We start from the raw sequence: 22,204 nt of genomic DNA, 5'->3' as shown, positions 1-22,204 counted from the left end.
ATAAGATTTGATTTCTTCAAATAGCTTTATTTATGTATTTATTTATTTACACTATTTTTAGATGGCCCTTTAACCCAGGTTATTGGGGCAGTATACAAAGAAGGCAATAAAATGCAAGCTAAAGTCCCAGTTCAATTACAAAATAGCAGCAACACAGGTGTTGCACTAGACAAAAACCAGCCAGCTATCTCTTCAGATGGTTAAGCCCTGGGCCATCACCAATTCTACATAACATCCATAGCAGAATGTCCCTCACAATATGTCATAAAGTCAGATTCAGCCCAATGCTTGAAGTGAAATGAGAAAAGGATTTGGGGATTGCACCCAAAATCAAGCTTTTGGTCACTCTCCAAATCTAGGAGAGCATCCTCTTCAAAATGGCATAGACTAGAGTCATGTCCAGTCTGATGCTTTCAATTTTAAATTGTCACGTTTAAAGAAGGAGAGCTTCTTTTTGGAATAGGAACATTTCTTTGGAATAGGAAAATTTCCATTCCAAATTTCTTCCTTAAAAATAATAATCAGTGGCAGCTGATGGAAACAGCCATGGAAACAGGTATGGGTGGGGACAGGCTGGAGTGGGAAAGCACTTAAAAATTAGACTGGAATCCACTGCAGATTTGTCACAGGAAAGGAAGTAGGGAGATGGGATGGCAGATAATGAAATGCAGCCTTTAAGCTACAAGATGTTTGCAAACCGGACCAGGTATCGTAAAGATGTCAACAAGGAGAAGAAATGTAAATCTAATGGGAGTTCTACAACTGGGGTGACAACCAAGAAGGCCTTGTTATGGTGGAATCTAAAGGTAAAGGTAAAGGGACCCCTGACCATTAGGTCCAATCGTGACCGACTCTGGGGTTGCGGCGCTCATCTCCCATTATTGGCCGAGGGAGCCGGCGTACAGCTTCCAGGTCATGTGGCCAGCATGACAAAGCCGCTTCTGGCGAACCAGAACAGCACACGGAAATGCCGTTTACCTTCCCGCTGTAGTGGTACCTATTTATCTACTTCCACTTTGACGTGCTTTCGAACTGCTAGGTTGGCAGGAGTTGGGACCGAGCAATGGGAGCTCACCCCATCACGGAGATTCGAACCGCCAACCTTCTGATCGGCAAGCCCTAGGCTCTGTGGTTTAACCCACACCGCCACCCATGTCTACACACATATAAAAACCATTCTGGAAATGCTTTAAAAAAAAACACGACCATGGCTCCCCCCCCCTTAGTTTTGATCCTGGGTACACCCCTGAGTCTGTTCATAAAAATACATGGAATTTTCCATAAGGCTAACCATCGCCATCTATTGTCACATTGTATATTGCACTTAAAACACACTTAAAACATTTCATTTACAGCTGTATAGCTTAGTCCTATGAGTTATAGATGAAACTTTCAGCAGGGCCACCCCAGCAGTTCTGAAGGTTGGCAAGTACTGGGAGAGGCCTATACAGCAAAATACACCAGGCACCTTGAACTGGGTCCAGTAGCAAATAGGCAGCCAGTGCAATTCTTTCAGATGTGGTGTGACATGGTTCTACCTAGGTGTACTGCACAGTAGCCTGGCAGCCACATTTTCCTCCAACTGCAACTGCCAACCCATCATCTAGGGCTGCCCCATGTAGACCACATTGCATTAGTCCAAATGAAAGGTTAGGACTGCTCGCAAGTTATCCCAGTCCAGAAAAGGCCATAGCTGGCAAAACTGTAGCACCTCACCATCAAGGCTATTTGAGTCAAATGTGTGTATAGTCAAGGAACACCCCCATACTAGGAACCTGCTTTTTCAGGGGGAGCGCAACTCCCATCCAGAAAATGTTGCCTACCCGATTCCTGTGCTTCGGCATTATCTGCCATCAGCACCTCCATCTTGTCAGAACTCAGCTTCAGTTTTTTGGGTCTGGCACCTCAGCAGTTGCTCCTGATTCAGGTGGATTTGAGACAGTGTTTCTCAACACTAGTGTGCCGCGAGACGCTGGCTGGTGTGCCGCGACGTGCAGCGACGAGAAGGGAGATCTGCATTGTCAAGTGCCTGGCGGCCGCCAATATACACCACTAACCCGCCGGAAAGCAATATTTCTCCTCCTCTTTCCCAAAGCTCAGTGCAAACGAGCCTGGCGGCCGCCAATACACAGCACTATCTCACCGGAAAGCAATATTTGGCAAGTGTTTCTTACAGTCATAATTATAATATAGGGCGGCACAGAGTTAATTTTTTTAACTTTTTAAATGGTGGTGTGCCTCGTGATTTTTTTCACGGAACAAGTGTGCCGTGGCCCAAAAAAGGTTGAGAAACACTGATTTGAGAGACAGTAGTGCTGGCAGTCCCTTTGCAGGGAAGGTGGAAGAAGAAGATAGCCTTTGCCATCCTTGCATTCACCTTACAGATGCTGTAGTAGTACTGGAATGACCCATGAAAACAACAATAAGCCAGTCATTGACTGTATACTCAGAGAGGATCAAGCTGGGGAATATGGGGCAAACCACGTTTATGCAGGACAAATGGCAGTGCTAGGGGAAACTTCCGCAGGACCAGTTATACAGAAAATGTGGGATCAGGAAAAGAACCATTTGAAAAAGTTCAGAGAGTTGATGATCTTGTACAGAGTCCGGCCAACCATTTTTTGCCTTTCTGGAACATTACGGGGTTTATGTTAGGTGCTGGGACCAGCGGTGGAGGAAGCCGCTTGGGCTCCTGGGGTGGCGTACCCAGGGGTGGGGCGAGGGTGGGGCAAGCCGCCCATAGGGGTGGGGTGCACCGCGGGGCCTCCGGAGTCTGCCTGCCTTCTCTCACTCAGCCGCCCTACATCGGGGGGGGGGTGAGGCAGCGGGCAGACCTTTTGGACAGCACAGAGCCTGTGCGCGCCCAAGCTACTGTGTCTCTCCCAAGAGAGATGCGTGGCTCAGGTACGCTGCAGGCCCCGCGGTGAGTGCTGCCCGGCATTTTGTCACCCACCTCAGTGGTGACACCTGGGACGGACCGCACCCACCGCACCCCCCCTTCCTCCACCCCTGGCTGGGACTGCCTTGCTTGGAAAAGAAGGTGGCTTGCACTGTGGCTGTAGAGAGCATATCTCACCATTAAAACCACCAGATCAGGACACTTGTGGATGAGGATCCAGAAGTAATAAAGAAATTCAGGGATGAGGAGATGGAGCATCATGACGCTGGACTTGATCATGATGCAGAACTGACTCCAGCATATTCCATTTTGAAGAATGCTATACAAATGTAAGGCTGCATATATATATTTTTATAGAAAAAAATATAGTGAAGTTTTGGGCAATAGTGTAATAACAGTTTTGGACAAATGGATTATTATAGCATCATTCAAATAATATAAAAGTAAATTAAATAAATAAAAAAAGGAATTGAGAGCTAGAGCAGAGTGTCACCCACATATTGATGACCCACATATTGATGACAATGCCCTCTAAATCTAGAATACATTCCCCAACCGTTTCATATAGATGCTACATCTCATTTGAGACAGAACAGAACTTTGTGGGACCCCAAAACATAACTGCTAGGGGACCAAGCAGAAGGCACTCAATGCTTCTTTCTGGCGTTTCTACAGAGAGGATTGAAAGTGCTATAGCACAGTACCCCGCCCACCGCCAAACCACAGATACATCACACACACACACACACACACACACACACACACACACTGGAATATTGGAATATTGGAATATTGGAATATTGGAATATTCTTTGGAACAGTGGTGGGTAGTGTGGCTCAAGGTGATTGCAGGGGAAGAGAGAATTGCCAAAAATGCCCACGATCCCAGTTCCACTGACAGAAGTCTCCACTGGATCAAAGAGCTTTCTAACAGAGGCAGATCACAAACTGGATACAGCCCAAAGTAATTAAAAGCAAAAGATTTCACACTAGTTCTGAGCACCCGAGAGGCAATGTAAAAGTCTTGCAGAGTGCAGGAATGCAATATGAGGTGACAATTTTCACCCATAAATACTCACTTGCTTTCAAGGTTGACCCAGTAGCACTGCCATTTGATTCAACAGGGTTGTTTTCAAACTATTTTAAAATGTCAACCTCAAGCTAAGTACTGTATTGGGCAAACCTGAAATCTGTCTATATTCCATTCAGGTGGCCCTGCAGATTGCAGTGAGGCAGAGGATGTTTCAATAGCTCTCATCAATGATGCCTCATTGTCCTCTGGGGGAATCTGTGGTGGGGGATATGGAAAGGGATGTTCTTTCTTTGACCCATTCATTAAGTAACCCTGAGCTTTGTTAAAAGCTAGCCTAGTAGCCGTGGAACAAGAGAAGGGCAAAGAGGAGACCTTAGATTGCTGGGGGGCAGAATGTCAAGACTCCTGGGCTCTTCCGCTTGAATGAAGTTGAGAAAATGGATTGTTACCATGGCTGCTCTTTTCACAGCCAGCTTCGGGGCATCGTGGACCCTCCACCATGAAAATGAACCTTCTGTCTGGTAAATTGATGCGCTGCCTCCAGGACAGCAGCAGATCTGAGGTGCAAGGCCTTTACTTCTCCTCGGCAGGCTTGGATCATTTCACATGCCATACAGCCTGACACTGGGGGGCGGGGGGGGGAGGGAGGAGAGGATACTTCATAGAGGCCAAAATGCATTTCACTGAAAGCCTCTCCGACTCCAGTAAAATCAGTAGGAAGATTAAAGACGGTGAAGGTCACAACAACCCCTTCGAAAGTGCCAAGAACAAACTTTTCTCCACTTCCAAATGAAAGCTTCCATTTGCTATGCTTTCAAGCTTTTTTCTGAGACAATTAAATTTGGAGGGGGGGGCACTGAGCACTAGTGATAGTATATTTAATATATATAATTTCTACAGTATGGAAGAAGCTGAGGGGGGAGTAGGCTAGCTAGAGGGGATAAAAATTTCCTTGAAACTTGCCATCACCATGATGTCAGACTCATCAATCCAGAGGTTCCCCTGATTCTAGCCAAATCATATATGTATCCAAGTTAGGCTCACATTATCGACATGGCCAGGATGGTTAAAGTCACACTTACGGGAAACCAAAGTCTTGAATTTGCCTGCCAACGATTAGGAGCTGGACTGATTGAGCAAATGCACATGTCCTCTGGCTCCAGTCTTTGCCACTATGGTGAGAGGTATTCTTTTTCTGTTTAATTTATTATAATTATTTCTAAATTTGCATCTACACCTATAAATTAGTTTTAGGCAAGCTTTATGCAAATTTGTGCACTATCCTGTCCTTCTTGGACAGCTGATCCATTTCTTCTTTTGGTGGTGCAGTGTAAGCAATGGGGTATTTCTGAATGCTGGGGAAAATATTGATTTTCCACAATGGATGTGCTAATAGGACCCTCTTCAACCCTTGAGTAAGCATTCCAACTTTAGGTGGGGGATTTTTATGGATACCAATTCCAGCATCAGGTCAAGAACTAGATATACTGACACATCCAATATTAGGAGTTTCTTTATTTTAAAAAATCCTATTATTATTATTATTATTATTATTATTATTATTATTATTATTATTTCCCACCCATCTGGCTGGATTTCCCCAGCCACTCTGGGCGACTCACAGCATATATCACAACATACTAAAACATCAAACATTTAAAACTTCCCAATACAGAGCTGCCTTCAGATATCTTCTAAAAGTCAGATATTTGTATATTTCCTTGACATCTGAAGAGAGGGCATTCCACAGGTAGGGCGCCACTACCAATAAGGCCCTCTGCCTGGTTCCCTGTAACCTCACTTTTTGCAGTGAGGGAACCGCCAGAAGGTCCTTGGAGGAGGATCTCGGGGCTGAACGATGGGGGAGGAAACACTCCTTCAGGTATACTGGGCTGAGACCATTTAAGGCTTTAAAGGTCAGCACCAACACTATGAATTGTGCTCAGAAGCACAACTTGACAATGGCATCATTGTCCGAATAGAATGCATGGTCCACAAATGTTTTCTCCCTCTTTGCAATGGCTTCTGAGGTTTTCTTCATTTTCATAACAAAGCACAGAGTGGTGAAAAGAGGCAACCATAGAAGTTAGTCCTACCTATTCTTCCATCCAATACTGCAACAATTTTATCACTGCTTCCATATTTCAGCAAGGAGGTAGTGGCTAATATGTTCTCATTTCTGGCTTTTTGGAAAGAGGTTTGTGTTGCTTTTAAGCCTTTGGTGTCCTATATTGATTCTAAGGTGTACAGAAGAATTTTAGTCGCAACTGTGGTTTCTGTTGTAAGTACCTGGGTATATGCAGATGCACGCACTGTAATCATGATGGAATAAATAAAACAACCCCCACTTAAAACAGTGTTCACTTTGCACCTTAAAATCTTGTTTAATCATACACAGTACACATCCACCCTACCAGTAGCCCTCTCATTTGTAACTTCATAGAATCATAGAACTGGGGAGTTGGAAGGGATTCTTAGGCTCACCTAGTCCAGATTACGAGGGCAGATTAGCTGTTTAGGTTTTATAATGCTACAACTGTAAACTCCACTTACAGATCATATTGCAATTGTGTAACACACTGTGGACCGAGGTCCTACCAGAAACTAGGGACAACCACTTGCAGAAGGAACCTCACCCTTGTCTCCTGTCACAAATACAAGTTAACATGATTTGCCTATTATTCCCAATAATGTGGCACACACCAAACTATAGAGCACACAATTGACTGCTAATTTATGCAAAATTCTCATTCAGTTGTTGCTGTTTTTTTAAAAAACAAACAAACAAAAACAAAACATTTTTAGCATATGGATATCAAAGGTTTAAAAGTACTATTACTTTGTACTTGTGTCTTAATGTTTTTGTGTATCTAATTTTCCGTGCTATGGTCCATGAGGTCACGAAGAGTCGGACACGACTAAACGACTAAACAACAACAACATTTTCCAAAAGGTTTCTCTAAAACCTTGAAGACAACAAACTTTGACTTAAAAAAAAAATAGAAAAAGAAGGCATTCAAGATTCTAACAAGAGCCCATGATCAGCACAAAAATGTCTTTGACACAACAGGCATATAATAAAACACCTATAGCATGGAACTGAAAGAAATCACCGTATCTTACCGACTTATCCAGTGATAAATATAGAAAAACTTTACCACTGAACAAGGCAATCACCTTTACATTAATATATACATTCGACCAAACACATGGTACGTAACCTTACTATGTCACAATTTGTTCATCTCTCTTCTCCCCTGAATGTGCTATGAAAGGACATCTCAGTTCAGAGCCTATCCACACCTACTGGAGCACACTTTAAAGTGCCTAAACAGAGAGAGAGAGAGAGAGAGAGAGAGAGAGAGAGAGAGAGAGAGAGAGAGAGAGAGAGAGAGAGAGAGAGAGAGAGAGAGAGAGAGAGAGAGAGAGAGAGAGAGAGAGAGATCCTTTGATCACAATTTATGCAACTCAGTTTGCCACGCAGAACTGCTGGAGGAACTTCCTTTGGGGAAGATGGGGTGCTGCCTCACCAACTTCATTCTGTCTCCAACCAGCTTCCACCTCATTCAGCGCAAGGGTTGACACTGGCTGTAAGCTTCCTCCTCCTCCTCCGTCTCAGTGTTGCCTTTGCAGAACTCTGCAGGGAGAAGGATGAAGACAAAACTAGAATTAGTTGGCCCTGCCTATCATTGGCTCTGGCTCTGCCTACTCTTGGCCAGTCTGACTCCCACCCTGCCAGTCCCAAAGGGCACCAGCCACCACTGCCCAGAACTCTTTCTCCATCATGTGTAAGCCCCTTAGAGGAAATGGTGCTGGGGAAATGGGCAAAAAAATAAAAAATGCAACCTGTGATGGAGGAGTCCTTCTGTGGCCAACACAGTGGACAGTACAAGGGGTATCTGTGAAGACTTCCACATATGTAAAAGAACCATCCATTTGTACTAGGAATTTGGACCATAATCACCATGGTGAGCCAATATTTAATATTTATGGATATTGCATTTTTCTGGGGTTCCTAAACTGGACTGAAATGAGGGAGAGAATGTACTGATGACACTTCACTAAATGTCTGGATGTTTGAAGGATCTCGCCACTAGATTCCCAGGTTAAAATGACTGTGCTAAACAAATGAGACATGGTAAGAACGAGAAGAAGAATACCGCTTTGCTTAGGGAGTACAGGAAAGGTCCTTTCGGCATAGAAAGATACTGGATAATGAATGAACATTGTATTGACAGCTCTAAATAGAAGAGCCCATTTTGCAAATTAGCATAAGGAGGGGCTTTTCTGCAGTGATGCAAATGGCAGCCAAGTGAATACAGCAGATTAAGAATTCAGGAGAGAGCATGTTGGGTCTAATTATATAGAGACCAGATTTGCCTGTCCTTTTCCTGCACCACCACTTAACTAGGCATCTACAATCAAATGCCATTTAGATTTGAGGGAGAGGGCGAGAAAACCTTTCCCTGACAAAGGGCAATGATACATAGCGGAGAGAATGTAACATTATTATATTGGATTCAATACTGGAGCTGAATGCATCGTTTGTACTGACATTCGCCAGCTTTGCATATCTTAAAACTGAAGTTTTTAGAAACTCATGATTTTGCGTGTGAAAAAACCAGTACTGAAATCATGGTGATGATACGCAATGTTCCATTTTAAGACCCAAATAAGTCTATTAAAAATACACTGCAATGTCCTGGCTTTTTAGAAAGGTTGCGTCAGATTCCCTTAATGTTGGATATGTGAAATTAGCTGGATTTTGAAAGCAATGGAGGACTGTGAAATGAGTTAAAGTGTAGAAAGAAATGGGATATTGAGTGGTACCTTGGTTTACAATCCGTTCCGGAGGTCTGTTTGTAAACCAAAACAGGTTGTAACCCAAGGCGCGCTTTCACCAATGGAGCCTCCAAAAAAGGGGGGGTTGTAATCCAAAAGAAAAGGTTGCAAACCAGGACACACACTTCCGGGTTTGACGTATTTGTAATCCAAAACGTATGCAAACCAAGGTACCACTGTACTTTGATCTACATTTCAGAATTAAAGAAGAGTCTTCATGTTAGCTTGTCCTGATGTGTTTTGGGGGGATTAGCCTTCTGAAACTATTGCATATGTTCTGGTTTCTGCTCTATGGAAGGGTTTGGGGAACATGTGGTCTACTCAATGTTGAAATCCAACTCCTTTTCACCCCAGCCAGTCAAAACTCTTGGGAGTTGTAGTTTAGAAGCATCTGAAGGACCACTAAATTCCCTACCGCTGCTCTCTGGAGTCTTGTGGCCACCACAAGATTTAAAAAGGCAAATACATAATTTTACATGTACTGGTAATTGTATTTATTCCACCACCACCACTGTGAAGTGGCACCACTTTTAACAAAGTAACAGTGGATACTATCCTGTTTCCCATCTGCATTGCCTCCCACCAGCTCAGTTTAGATACATGACTGCCTTTCTAATTTATATTTTCACCATTCACACAATTTCCTAGTTGCTCCACATCTTCTAGAAGCTTTCTTGGGTTCAGGGCTCATTCACATATTACGGCTTTGAGACATACAGTTGATTCATACATGTCCCAGCCATTTGCACCTGAACACCTCAAGAACCGCTACTGGGATCACGGCAGGGCTGTTTGTGTTGAAATGGAGCCTCCTTGTAAGTAGCAAGCATGTGGCCACACTGATTCCTGGGATAGCTTAGTTGATGGAGCATGAGACTCTTAATCTCAGGGTTAAGGGTTTGAGCAAAAATATTCCTGCATTGCAGGGGGTGGACTAGATGACCCTCGGGGTCTCTTCCAACTCTACATTTCCATGATTTTACAATTGTTCAGAAATCACAGGCATGGGGGAATTCCCCTGTGCAAAGTAGTCCACAGTTTCACTCCCACATTGGATTGCTGGGCCTGCCCACTGGATTACAGTGGTACCTCAGGTTAAGTACTTAATTGGTTCCGGAAGTCCATACTTAACCTGAAGCGTACTTAACCTGAAGCGAACTTTCCCAATGAAAGTAATGGAAAGTGGATTAATCCGTTCCAGACGGGTCAGCGGAGTACTTAACTTGAAAGTACTCAACCTGAAGCGTACTTAACCCAGGGTATGACTGTACTGCTAATCCATGAGAATAAAATGTCCTAATGCACACGGTTTTCTTCCATACATATTCTTCAAGGGGGACTTTCAAAACCAGATAGTGCACTCGGTGAAGGAGAAAGCGGGTTGCATGCAAAACCCATTCACACATTCCGTTATTCAGTATTGAGAAAGTCTAGTGCACCCATACCTGGAAAGCATAATGTGTGAATTGATTGCAGCTGGTGCATTTTTCCGTTGAGTTTGCACTTCAAAAGTCATTTGGAGTGAATGATGCTGACAGTGTTTAAAGAACTCAAACATGCCTTTAAGTCAAGGCATCCTGTGCTTACATAACAACTGAAATATGCCAATCACAAAAGTGGGGTGATTTTAGATTTCACACACACACACACTTAGACATGCACACAGCTGTATTCTCCCCCCTCCTCCATCCCTTTTGAAGAGCTTCTCACTGCATTCTCTCTCTCCCTCCCCCCCCTTCATTCTTTTTGAACAGATATAACCATTCCTGTCCCCATCTGAGTTAAATACCAGGGTATCCTTTTCGGCAGGCATCTAAGCTAAATCTAATCAAGCTGTGTCACAATTCTGTCAAGGCAGGTTGCTCTCTTTTTGGCCTTGAATAATTGGAAGAATGTTGGCACTTGTGCCTGGGCCATGAGAACGTGACCTGGGTTGATATTTAATCTATTCCAGTGCTAGGCTGCACAAGGTCTGGAGCCAAAGTCAGGCCTCAGGAACAGTGTGTTAGACATCAGCAGCACTCATTTTACCTTGAAATAGATTCCATTTGATGCATCATTACACAGCTCCAGGAGAATGCTTTAATGAGACGGATACATATACTGGAAAGGATTAAATTGTTGTCCTTTAAACTTTTTGCCTTGCTAGCCTAATCGTTACAAGGTGTTGGGAAATACCTGGAGAAGGCAAAAGGTTAGGGAGTCAATCAAGAATCTCTAAAACCAAAAGTTCTGTAAGTTGGGTGTTTTCCGAGCACTCACAGAAAAGGAAAGTATTCCTTCTGTGCTTAATTCTCTCCCTGCCTCCCTCCCTCTCTCTCTCCCTCTCCTTTATTATTATTATTATTATTATTATTATTATTATTATTATTATTATTATTTATACCCCGCCCATCTGGCTGGGTTTCCCCAGCCACTCTGGGCGGCTTCCAACAAAATATTAAAATACAATGGTCTGTTAAACATTAAAAGCTTCCCTAAACAGTAAAATACAAACTGTGTGTGAGCTCCATTCTGGACAAATCAAAACAGCCATCATCAAGTATATGCAAGCTGATAAAGCAAAAGCACCTGACTTTTGTCAAATCATGACTTGGATTTCATCCCCACCCATCCCAAAGGCTAAAACGTAAAATGATATCCATGGACCAAAACCAGACATACTCGTTGAACACCCAGCTAGTTTCCCAGGGGATGCTCGCTTTCTGAATCTGCAAGTTTTGCAGTGGGGAAGGCTCCCACTGTAACTGGTTTTGTGCGTTGACTACAAGAGATCTTGAAATATTATGTGTCAGCACTCAGTGTGATCTACAGCTCAATTAAATTAGGAATCCCTGTATTTTAGAGTGCCAGGACTAAGTCCTACACAGAGTAGAAGACTCATTAGAATTAATAAACCTCAGTTAGTCATGTCTAACTTTGAGGTTTTATTAGTGTTTAAATATTGCAAAATAAAATAAAATAAAATAACATCAATGGGTCTGCTGCGAATAAGACTAGCAATGACTAATACCCTAGGTCCCAGGTAGGACTGGAAGAGACTCCTGCCTGTACCCCTGGAAAGTGCTGCCAGTCAGAGTTGCCAATACTAAACTAGATAGTAGAGAGCAGCTTCCTATTATTATTATTATTATTATTATTATTATTATTATTAGGTTCATTGATTGTGGAGACTTAACCCTAGTGTCTTTCTCAACAGGTTGTATATTTCCCATAAGCTGGGAAATAGCCACGCTGTGGTTAAACCACTGAGCCTAGGGCTTGCTGATCAGAAAGTCGGCGGTTCGAATCCCTGTGATGGGGTGAGCTCCCGTTGCTTGGTCCCAGCTCCTGCCAACCTAGCAGTTCGAAAGCATGTCAAAATGCAAGTAGATAAATAGGAACCGCTACAGCGGGAAGGTAAACGGCGTTTCCATGTGCTGCTCTGGTTTGCCAGAAGCGGCTTTGTCATGCTGGCCACATGACCTGGAAGCTGTACGCTGGCTCCCTTGGCCAATAATGCGAGATGAGTGCGCAACCCCAGAGTCGGTCACGACTGGACCTAATGGTCAGGGGTCCCTTTACCCTTTACCCTTTACCTATTCATATGAATGCATTTTTTTGTATCATGGCATAAAAGCATGCTTCCATTTTGTTCTTTCATGGCTTACATAAGCCTTTCTAACCCTTCAGGAAAAAGGAAATGCCATACAGCACTCTTCTATAGGTTATTCCTGCTGAGTAACCTGAAGTCCCAGCATGTGTGGGTTGTTTCATTCACTGTTCCATGCAGATTTCAAGGTAATAAGGATCCTGCTGGGGGTGGGGTGGGGGGCTGGAGAGAGAGGGAACAATAATCAGAGGTTGTTCTCCTGCCTACCCGTTCCCCAACCCCCCAGAGAACGAATTATAACTTCCTTTTTGGATATTATCAAGGGAATCTCCTTGAATGTTTGGTTGGTCAAGTTTTTAAAGGTGGGTTTTTTTAAGACTATGAAGAGATTCAAAGCTACATATTTGATTTTAACTCTTTTAGCATGTATATGAAATATACATAAATGGATATTACATGAATATCCATTTGAAATGGATCCAATATGAAATGGATAGATCAAATCTATCCATTCTGAAGGAAATCAGCCCTGAGTGCTCACTGGAAGGACAGATCGTGAAGCTGAGGCTCCAATACTTTGGCCACCTCATGAGAAGAGAAGACTCCCTGGAAAAGACCCTGATGTTGGGAAAGATTGAGGGCACTAGGAGAAGGGGACGACAGAGGACGAGATGGTTGGACAGTGTTCTCGAAGCTACGAACATGAGTTTGACCAAACTGCGGGAGGCAGTGCAAGACAGGAGTGCCTGGCGTGCTCTGGTCCATGGGGTCACGAAGAGTCGGACACGACTAAACGACTAAACAACAATGCATGACAAAAATGAGAAGTCTTGTGGTTCTGACTGTCATATGCGATGCGATGAGCACAAAGCCTCAAGATCTCTGATTCTGGGAGCAGTTTTCAAACAGGCAACCCTAGGGCTAGTGTTCCTGACCATCTCTGCGGACGGTTTGCCAGGCCAGGGCCAGACATGAGTCACTCCTAAAGCCCAAGCCAAAGGGTCTGTTATCTAACACTGAGGATAATAACTAGAGCAGGAACCTAAAATGCAGTAGGCAAAAAGTAGGTGGAAGTGAAAGGAGCAGCAGGAAATGATGCGGACTTGGTGAGGCAGATGGGATGCAGCTGTCATTAAAAAATGTTGAGCTTATTATGTAAAGTAAAGTGGGCTCTAAATTTCTAAATTAAATACTGCAGGTGTGTCTGCCATGGCATTCGTTGATATTTAACTGGAAGATTTCTTGATAGTTTTTACCGATGCATTTCTTTGTATTTTTTGTTTTAAATGTTGTATATACGTTTTCATTTTTATTGATGATCTTACTCAGGCATCCCCAAACTTCGGCCCTCCAGATGTTTTGGACTACAATTCCCATCATCCCTGACCGCTGGTCCTCGTAGCTAGGGATCATGGGAGTTGTAGGCCAAAACAACTGGAGGGTCGCAGTTTGGGGATGCCTGATCTTACTGCATTTTATGTCAACTGCTTAGGGATTCTGCATATTAAGTGGTGTATAAATATTTTTAATATATATTTTATTAAAGATTTCTTGGTTTGCAAAAGTATGCGCAATGTCTCTTTCTTCAAGTTACATTTTATACAGATCAGTTTCATGCATAAATATGTTTTTATGGTGGTGGCAGCGATTATGATGTGCAGGATGCCCAAGGGCCCTTTGTCTTTCCTCTTCACATCACCTCTTTAACCGTGGACCCGTTTTTTTAAAAAAAATAAAATGCAAATGGGCTGTTTGAGCCCAGCTGATTTACAGTGCCAAGAGCTGTTGCCACAATGAAAGGACACGCCATAAGAAAGCACTTAGCCTCTAGGTGCCACAGCACCTTTTGTCTCCTCTGCATCGGCTACAGGCTGCTGCCCTTGTGGAATTTGTCACCACCGTTAAGGATGACCCTTTGCTTGTTTCATGCCTGAGTGATAGTTCGTTTGCTCTTAATCTTTAATAACAAGGTGACCATTGTATCCCATGCATCCAGAGCATCCCAATCTGAGCAAAGGCCATTTCCGCATTAAAGGAAGGATCATCATGATAAGTAGGACTCCCTGCACCATATTTCACCACTCTTGTATTATCACCCTGATCAGGTTCTCCGTGCTGTAGCACCCTTTAGTCAAGCCCAAATGCCTTTCCTTCCATCTTCTACTGACCCATTCTCGAGATCTGAACAATAGCAGAATAGAAGCTTTGTTATGGAGTGGAGTCCTGGGAGATTAATCAGGTACATTACTGATTAACCCTGCCTGCTTTGGAATGTCAAATACTTCCTTTCTTTTAACTCTACAGCAGGGAGGAACAAAGTGTTTGTCCCAGATGAACTCCCCCAAACAAATTTCCACTTAGTTTGTTACTGAAGACCAACACCTGTTTTCAAGTCAATTTCTGGGCTCATTCACTCACTCTCTCGATTTGTTCTTGTGGATTCATTTATTTATGATTTTAGTCTGCATAAAAGCGAGAGCACTGCTTGTATGTAAATACTCCCCCCCCCGCGCTTTTTTTTAATGTATCTTTTTTGATCTTGCTAGCAAAAATTCACTTTTGGTGCCTCTGTAAAACAACCTCTCTAGGCCTTTCATTTTAGACCAGGAAGAAGAACATTCATCCCTGGAGGTTTATCAGATTGTTGCCAATAGATGTGCTCTGAATACATGTGAGTGCATTTGCAAAATTAGCACCCCAAAACAGGTGAAAATATTGTTTTGCAAAGGCAGCTTCATGCAATCAGGGTGGGGGTGGAGAAGTTCCCTGCCGCAAACCCAACTACAGGCTGATCCACAAATGAATTAAAGCAGAGTTCTTGGGTTTTAAGCTGGCGTTCAGCTTGATCCTTAAAATATGTCTGACACAGCTGTCGTGACATTTTGTACAAGGGGAGTGAGACAGGTCTACTCTGATGTGCTGTACATCGTTTACAATCCCATTATCACTCCCTTTAAGAGCAAACTCCGGTGGTGAGTGCCAACAAGAATGGAACCTGGGATAGCTCAGTTGGTAGAGCACGAGACTGTTAATCTCAGGCTGGTGTGTTTGAGCCTCACATTGGGCAAAAGAATCCTGCACTGCAGGGGGCTGCGCTTGATGACCCTCCTTGTTCCTTCCAGCTCCATGATTCTGATGAGATCAGGGCCATTGAGAAACAAGAGGGGGGAATCAGCATGCTCAGAGAGTCCTGAATTTTGCAGAAGTATTAAATGGTGTTGTTTTTTATAATAATAAAAATTAGCCTAGCTACAATATTTGGTTGCAACAATTTACTATTAATTATGGTGCATGTAGGCTGACTTAGCATGTTCTTTTCTTCCTGTGGTGTCATTGTGCACTCACTCAACAGGAGATGTTCTACTCATGCATTTTAAAGGTGGACATACCAGACCCTGAAAAGAATGATCAGAGCCTGCCAGATCATCAGTACAAAGAACTTGGAAGGTGGAACTCTGGGTGGGCGTCATGGCTACCTGAACATAATTTTTATATGCAATCCTGAGATCTGCCCAGGTCTCCTCCCATGTTCTGCTGTTGCCCATTTCTGTGCTGTGTTTGCCTTTGACCCTTTCTGCCATGATGTTTTTAGCATCATTTACGGTGTGCTGTCCTGGACAGAAGCACTCATGAGATGGCTGTTATTACTGGGCTTCATCAGGAAAGGGTTCTTAGTGATGAACTCAGAGGCTTAATGCCATAAACGACGTAGATGCATGCTTTCTTTGCTGCTGGTTGTTGTTTTGCATATCGTCTCCATAGCTAAAAGGAGCATATGTGAGCATCCAGCAACATCTTGGCATTTTTGTCCTGCAGGAAATTGATATTACATGCCAGATTCTTTCCAACGTCCGTCTACCGGAAGAATCACACTGTTTCGACGGAACTAGCTTGCAACACTTTCTAACTCTTACATACAGCCGACAGGAACTACCGAGGGTAGTATTCTTGTTTCCTGATCATCTGAAGGATCATTTTATCTGCAATTCATCTTGAAGGATTTAGATAAATTGCAGGGAAATTTGTAGTGGAAGTAAACACAACAGCATAATGCCCTTAAATACAAGCTCACTGACTGAGCCATTAATGGCTTGCGTTTCTTTGATCATGAGTAAATCTTGAATACACGCATAAACCATTATTTTACAATGGAACGTAAACATCAGATTAAGCTGCAATTCTATACCCATTTACTTGAAAGTAATTCCCATTGCACTCAGCGGAACTTACATCTGAGTAGATATGTATAGACTTGTGTTATAAATTATTTTTCTGTCAGGGTCTAAATACCTGCATTTAAATTTTACAGTATAAACAGAAAGATGTGTGCTGTTGCATTAAAAAGTTACATTTTTTAAAGTGGGGAAAATGTTTCAAAGATATGAAATTATATTCTTCTGGTTTACTGTTCAGTTTCAGACTCCATGTAAATAACTTATTTTCCTACAACACAGTGTTGTTTTTGCCCCAAGATATTATTCAGAATTCTGTATTTTATCTGTAACCCCCTTCCCACACACCATTTGCATTAATAGTGCACAGTTTACAGTACTAACTGTGGGGAAACAATTAAATTAGCCGGAGGACTGGCCAGTTTTAACTAAATTGGGCAGGCAAGATCAGCCCATTGTGTTTGTAAGACTTCAAACACACACCAGAATCTTTCCCCTTCCCACACTCCCCAATTATTTTTGCATAATCCAGAGGAATGTAACAAACAAAAGCCCTCTCAGAAGTCAGATAGCTTTCAATTTGAGTCGCAGGTAATCAGTGAAAAAGAAAGAATCCTGGAGAGAAGGTAATTTGTCTTGAGCTGGCAGTTGGAGATGGATGTGCTCTGGGGGTTATCTGTAGTGTCAGCTCAGCCAGAGATGGACTGAACTCTTCCCTGAAATCTGAATCAATGAGTATTTGTAGTGTCCATCTCTTCCTAGTGTGTCTGTATCAAATATCTTCTCGATGCTATTGAGCTCAATAACTTAAGTGTGTTCGCAGGAGAGGCTCCACTATAGAAGGGTGCCCATCACATTGTTGCATATCTGTTTCATTTAGCATAGATAATTGTTATATATATATATATATATATATATTAAAAAATGTTTCAGAGATTGCAGACACCCATAGACAGATGGGTATTACAGTGGTACCTCGGTTTACAAACACAATTGGTTCCGGAAGTCTGTACTTAACCTGAAGCGAACTTTCCCATTGAAAGTAATGGAAAGTGGATTAATCCGTTCCAGACGGTCTGTGGAGTACTTAAACTGAAGTGTACTTAACCTGAAGTGAACTTTCCCATTGAAAGTAATGGAAAGTGGATTAATCCGTTCCAGACAGTCCGCAGAGTACTTAAACTGAAGCGTACTTAACCTGAAGCGAACTTTCCCATTGAAAGTAATGGAAAGTGGATTAATCTGTTCCTGACGGGTCCGCGGAGTACTCAACCTGAAGCGTATTTAACCCGAGGTATGAGTGTAATTGGTTCTGGAAGTCCGTACTTAACCTGAAGCGAACTTTCCCATTGAAAGTAATGGAAAGTGGATTAATCCGTTCCAGACAGCTCCGAGGAGTACTTAAACTGAAAATACTCAAACCGAGGCGTACTTAAACCGAGGTATGACTGTATTATTATTTTTTACTGGACCAAAATAGATGCAATTTTCTGAAGTTCACGGAACTATTCATCTGATTTCTGCATAAATAGCTTCGTTAAAACACAGATACTGTAGCTCAGTTCTCCTCTCTGTGGCATATATGTATGTATCTATTGCATTAAATGCTGATGTGCATTTTATGTTGCATGTAATTTTCAATAGAAGCTTTCCAACAGAGGGTGGGCTAACATTAACTTGCGGGGTGGGGGTGGGGTAGGTACACAAAGGAGTCAACTATCCCTCTCTACATACCATTGTTCTTATCCTGCTAAGGGGCCTCTGCCAATGATATTTGAGGAACTGAGGGGGGACCCATGTTAAAGGATTAAATGTCACATGTAGTTTGGTCCTTTGAAACCAATTTGTTCCTTTGGTTTGATTTCCTGTCCCAGACCAGTTGCATTTTTTTTTTTTTGTTCCAAGTGTTTGCTGGATTGGAACAACGGTGTTGATGATCAATAAACCTACTTGTGGGTTGTGTTCCGTATAGATATAAAGTTGGTTTAAAATTGTTAACATGCTCAAATGCATGCCCTGGTGAAGTAGAGCATGAGATACAAACAAGTCTAAGCTACCTAGTAAATAAGTCCCAGTTGAAATGATTGGGAGTTAATTCTTTAAATGGAAGAAATATAAATTGTTACCTTAAGAAGACAGGTGGGACCTGCAACAAAATATTGCAGCAAGAAGTCCTCCAGTTCAGTGTACAGCCAGCCATGCCTTCCTCCATGACATTGCAGTCCATTACCCCACCACACAATCCATTTTTCCTCTTTCAACAGTCAGGCTATCCACTGAGCATCAGTCCTTACTGAGCTATTTTGAGTGCTTTCGCCAAAAGTGTTTTTGTTTTGTTTTTTAGTGGGGGGAGTTCTGCAAAGATTGGAATTCCCTCAAGGCTACAGATACTTCCCCCTTTTGTATAAATATTGCTGTTTTGGCAACATAAGGACTTACCCACACCTCCAGCAGTGTGTGTTTTCCAAAATCGCATAAACTGGAAATGTGGGTGCCCTAGAGTCATGTCAGATTGCTTCTTTGAATGCATGACAGTATCCAAAATAGCATCCCTTGTCATAGAACTGTACAGTTGCAATTCCAAGGACCATCTAGTCCAGGGGTCAGCAAACTTTTTCAGCAGGGGGCTGGTCCACTGTCCCTCAGACCTTGGGGGGGGGGGCAAACTATATTTTGAAGGGGGGGATGAACAAATTCCTATGCCCCACAAATAACCCAGAGATGCATTTTAAATAAAATGACAGTAAAAACACTGATTCCCGGACTGTCCGCGGGCCAGATTTAGAAGGCGATTGGGCCGGATCCGGCCCCCGGGCCTTTGTTTGCCTACCCATGATTTAGTCCAACCCCTTACAAGGCAGGAGTCAAAACTATAGAATAGCCATTAAACACCAATATATGTTTTATAATAATGAATAAGGAACTGGGTATGTTCACCACATTAAGTCTTGAGCCATCATGAATCACACACACACACACACACACACACACACACACACACACACACACACACCTCTATAGGAGAGTGTCCCCTACAAAATTACATAAAGTCGGATCCAGCCAAATGCTTGTAGTGAAATAAATAGGGATTGGGAGGGGGTTACACCCGAAATCAAATCTAGGAGAGCATCCTCTTCAAATTGGCAGACCAATGCTTTCAAATTTAAATTGTCACGATTAAAGGAGGAGAGCTTCTTTTGGGAACAGGAAATTTTATTCCCTTTTTTCGGGGGGGGCGGGAACACCAGTGGCAGCTGATTTGATGCTTTAGGCAATCATCTCTTCTTTATCTTTCAAATAATGCACAAACAGCCACAAGAGTTACGGGGGAAAGGCAGGAGCGGGAAAGGAGCACTTAAATAGTAGAGTGAAATCCACTGCAAATTCATCACAGGAAAGGAAGTGGGGCGGCGGAATGGCAGATAATGAAATGTGGCCTTTTAGCTACAGGCTGTTTGCCAAGGAGACCAGTGTTTTCTGAACAGAAGGTGACCCACTTACCTGACCGGATGGGTCTGAAATGTACAGAGAGGCCCAGGGTGCACACATCTGAAGTGTTTGGTGGCATGAACAGCTGTTCCAGAATCTCATCCAGCCTGTTGCACTTTCCGCAAATACCAGTGTTTTCCTGGTTAGTCGTCAGTCACAACTTTTTCTGTTCCCAGAGGCTTAGCCCTGTGAGTCTTTTGCAGCAAACAACAGCAAAGGGCCTCGTGGCACTAACACATTTATTTGTATTATGGCATAAACTTTCATAGACTACAATCCATCTCATCAAATGCATGAAACGTTACCCTGGGCTAGAGGTGTGTGTGTGTGTGTGTGTGTATCCACCCTTGGTGTTTTGTTTTGTTTTTTGGTTTGAGGGGAGAGGATTGCAAAAGATGAGGTCAGAAAGAAATGAAATTGTGGACCTCACATGTACATTCTTAACACATCCTTTTCTCAGACAACCCAGGAGGCTCACAATATTAGAATTTACAGCATTGCATTTTCCTCTGCCCGGCTTGGACTGTACTGTGTTCCAGTACAGCTGCCTGCAAACACTCCCATTGTCACCATATTCTTCAAACAACAAATAGACACCAGGTGATTAAGCTCTGCAAACAAACAGGGCTTTCCCAGCAACAAATCAACACCTCTCCGTGTCTGGTATTTGTGGAATTTGATAAGCCACCCACTCTGCCCCCCCTCCCCATTCTTGTTATGTCTCAGTCCTCAGACTTCTTCATCTTTTATCCTCTCCTTCACCCTGTTTCCAAAGGAAGGCATTCATAGTTAATTAACTGCTGAAATAGTGCAAGGAACTGGGGGATCTTATTTTTAGGTGGGGGGGGGGAGAGAAAGAACAACGGAGTGGTGGGGAATGAAGCTTTACTTCTGAGTTTGAAAGAGTTTGAAAGCTCTTGAAGCTCAAAAACAAAGCACAACACCCAGAAGTGGCCACAGAAAACATCAAAAAGGTAAACAAAGAAAGAAAAGAGAGTGGGGAAATCACCATCCAACTTCTTCATGCTTTCCAGAGATCTGTGTTCTTGATCAATTAAATGAGAGCGCCAAAGTTGTGCCATTTCTAATGTCTTTTTAAAAAATATCTGGATACTATGGGTTTTTTGTTGTTGTTTTTGTCCTGTGCAATGAGATCACAGGGCTCAGTTATATGTTGTTAAATTCCTACTTGAAATATCCTTCTGTTTGAAAATTGCTGTAAACTGATGTACGTATATGTTTATTAATTTTTTTCTTTCACTTCTGCAAAGGGCACAAGTGGCATCCCTATATGCACACACAGGACGTAGGAAGGGAGGGGAGATGGGGGCGCTCCGCCCCGGGCAGCGTGATCTCGAGGGCGCCATGACAGCTGCCCTCCGCCCGCGCTGGGCTCCCCGCCCCCAGAATGCACGCCACACCCCAGAATGCGTGCCACGCCCCTATGGGCGGTGCACCACGCCCCCAGAACGCGCACCAGCCCCACCCCCGGTACCGGAGCATGAAGTTCCGTCAGTGCACACATACATTTTGTTCTTACAATAACCCTGTGGGGTAGTTTAGGCGAGAAGTGGGAAGATTTTGGCTTGTTAGTCTAGGCTGCTTCCTGAATTTCTATAGACTGGAAGATATGTGCTCCATCACATGGAAAGAGAACACAGCTCCTACAGAGATGGGACATTGGGGAACCTGAAGCTGACTAGACTCAAGGAAAAGTCTGGAAAAGCCCTGTGGGTTTCACCTTAGCAATGAGCCCACAAATTCAGCTTCATGGGAGAAAAGCAATGACAAACCTAGACAGCATCTTAAAAAGCAGAAACATCACCTTGCCGACAATGGTCTGTATAGTCAAAGCTATGGTTTTCCCAGTAGTGATGTATGTAAGTGAGAGCTGGACCATAAAGAAGGCTGAACACCAAAGAATTTATGCTTTTGAATTATGGTGCTGGAGGAGACCCATGGACTGCAAGAAGATCAAACCTATCCATTCTGAAGGAAATCAGCCCTCAGTGCTCACTGGAAGGACAGATCCTGAAGCTGAGGCTCCAAATACTTTGGCTACCTCATGAGAAGAGAAGACTCCCTGGAAAAGACCCTGATGTTGGGAAAGATGGAGGGCACAAGGAGAAGGGGACAGAGGACGAGGTGGCTGGACAGTGTTCTCGAAGCTACCAACA

General features: G+C 43.2%; 1 pseudogene; it reads left to right on the top strand.

The window, feature by feature from the left end:
- Positions 1 to 2,370: 2,370 nt before the first annotated feature.
- Positions 2,371 to 3,268, top strand: LOC118088212 (5-demethoxyubiquinone hydroxylase, mitochondrial-like; annotated as a pseudogene).
- The last annotated feature ends 18,936 nt before the right edge of the window (positions 3,269 to 22,204 follow it).

The sequence above is a fragment of the Zootoca vivipara genome, chromosome 1 (genome assembly GCF_963506605.1).
Source record: "Zootoca vivipara chromosome 1, rZooViv1.1, whole genome shotgun sequence".
Lineage (NCBI taxonomy): Eukaryota > Metazoa > Chordata > Lepidosauria > Squamata > Lacertidae > Zootoca > Zootoca vivipara.
This window is presented reverse-complemented; position numbering and strand designations above follow the sequence as displayed.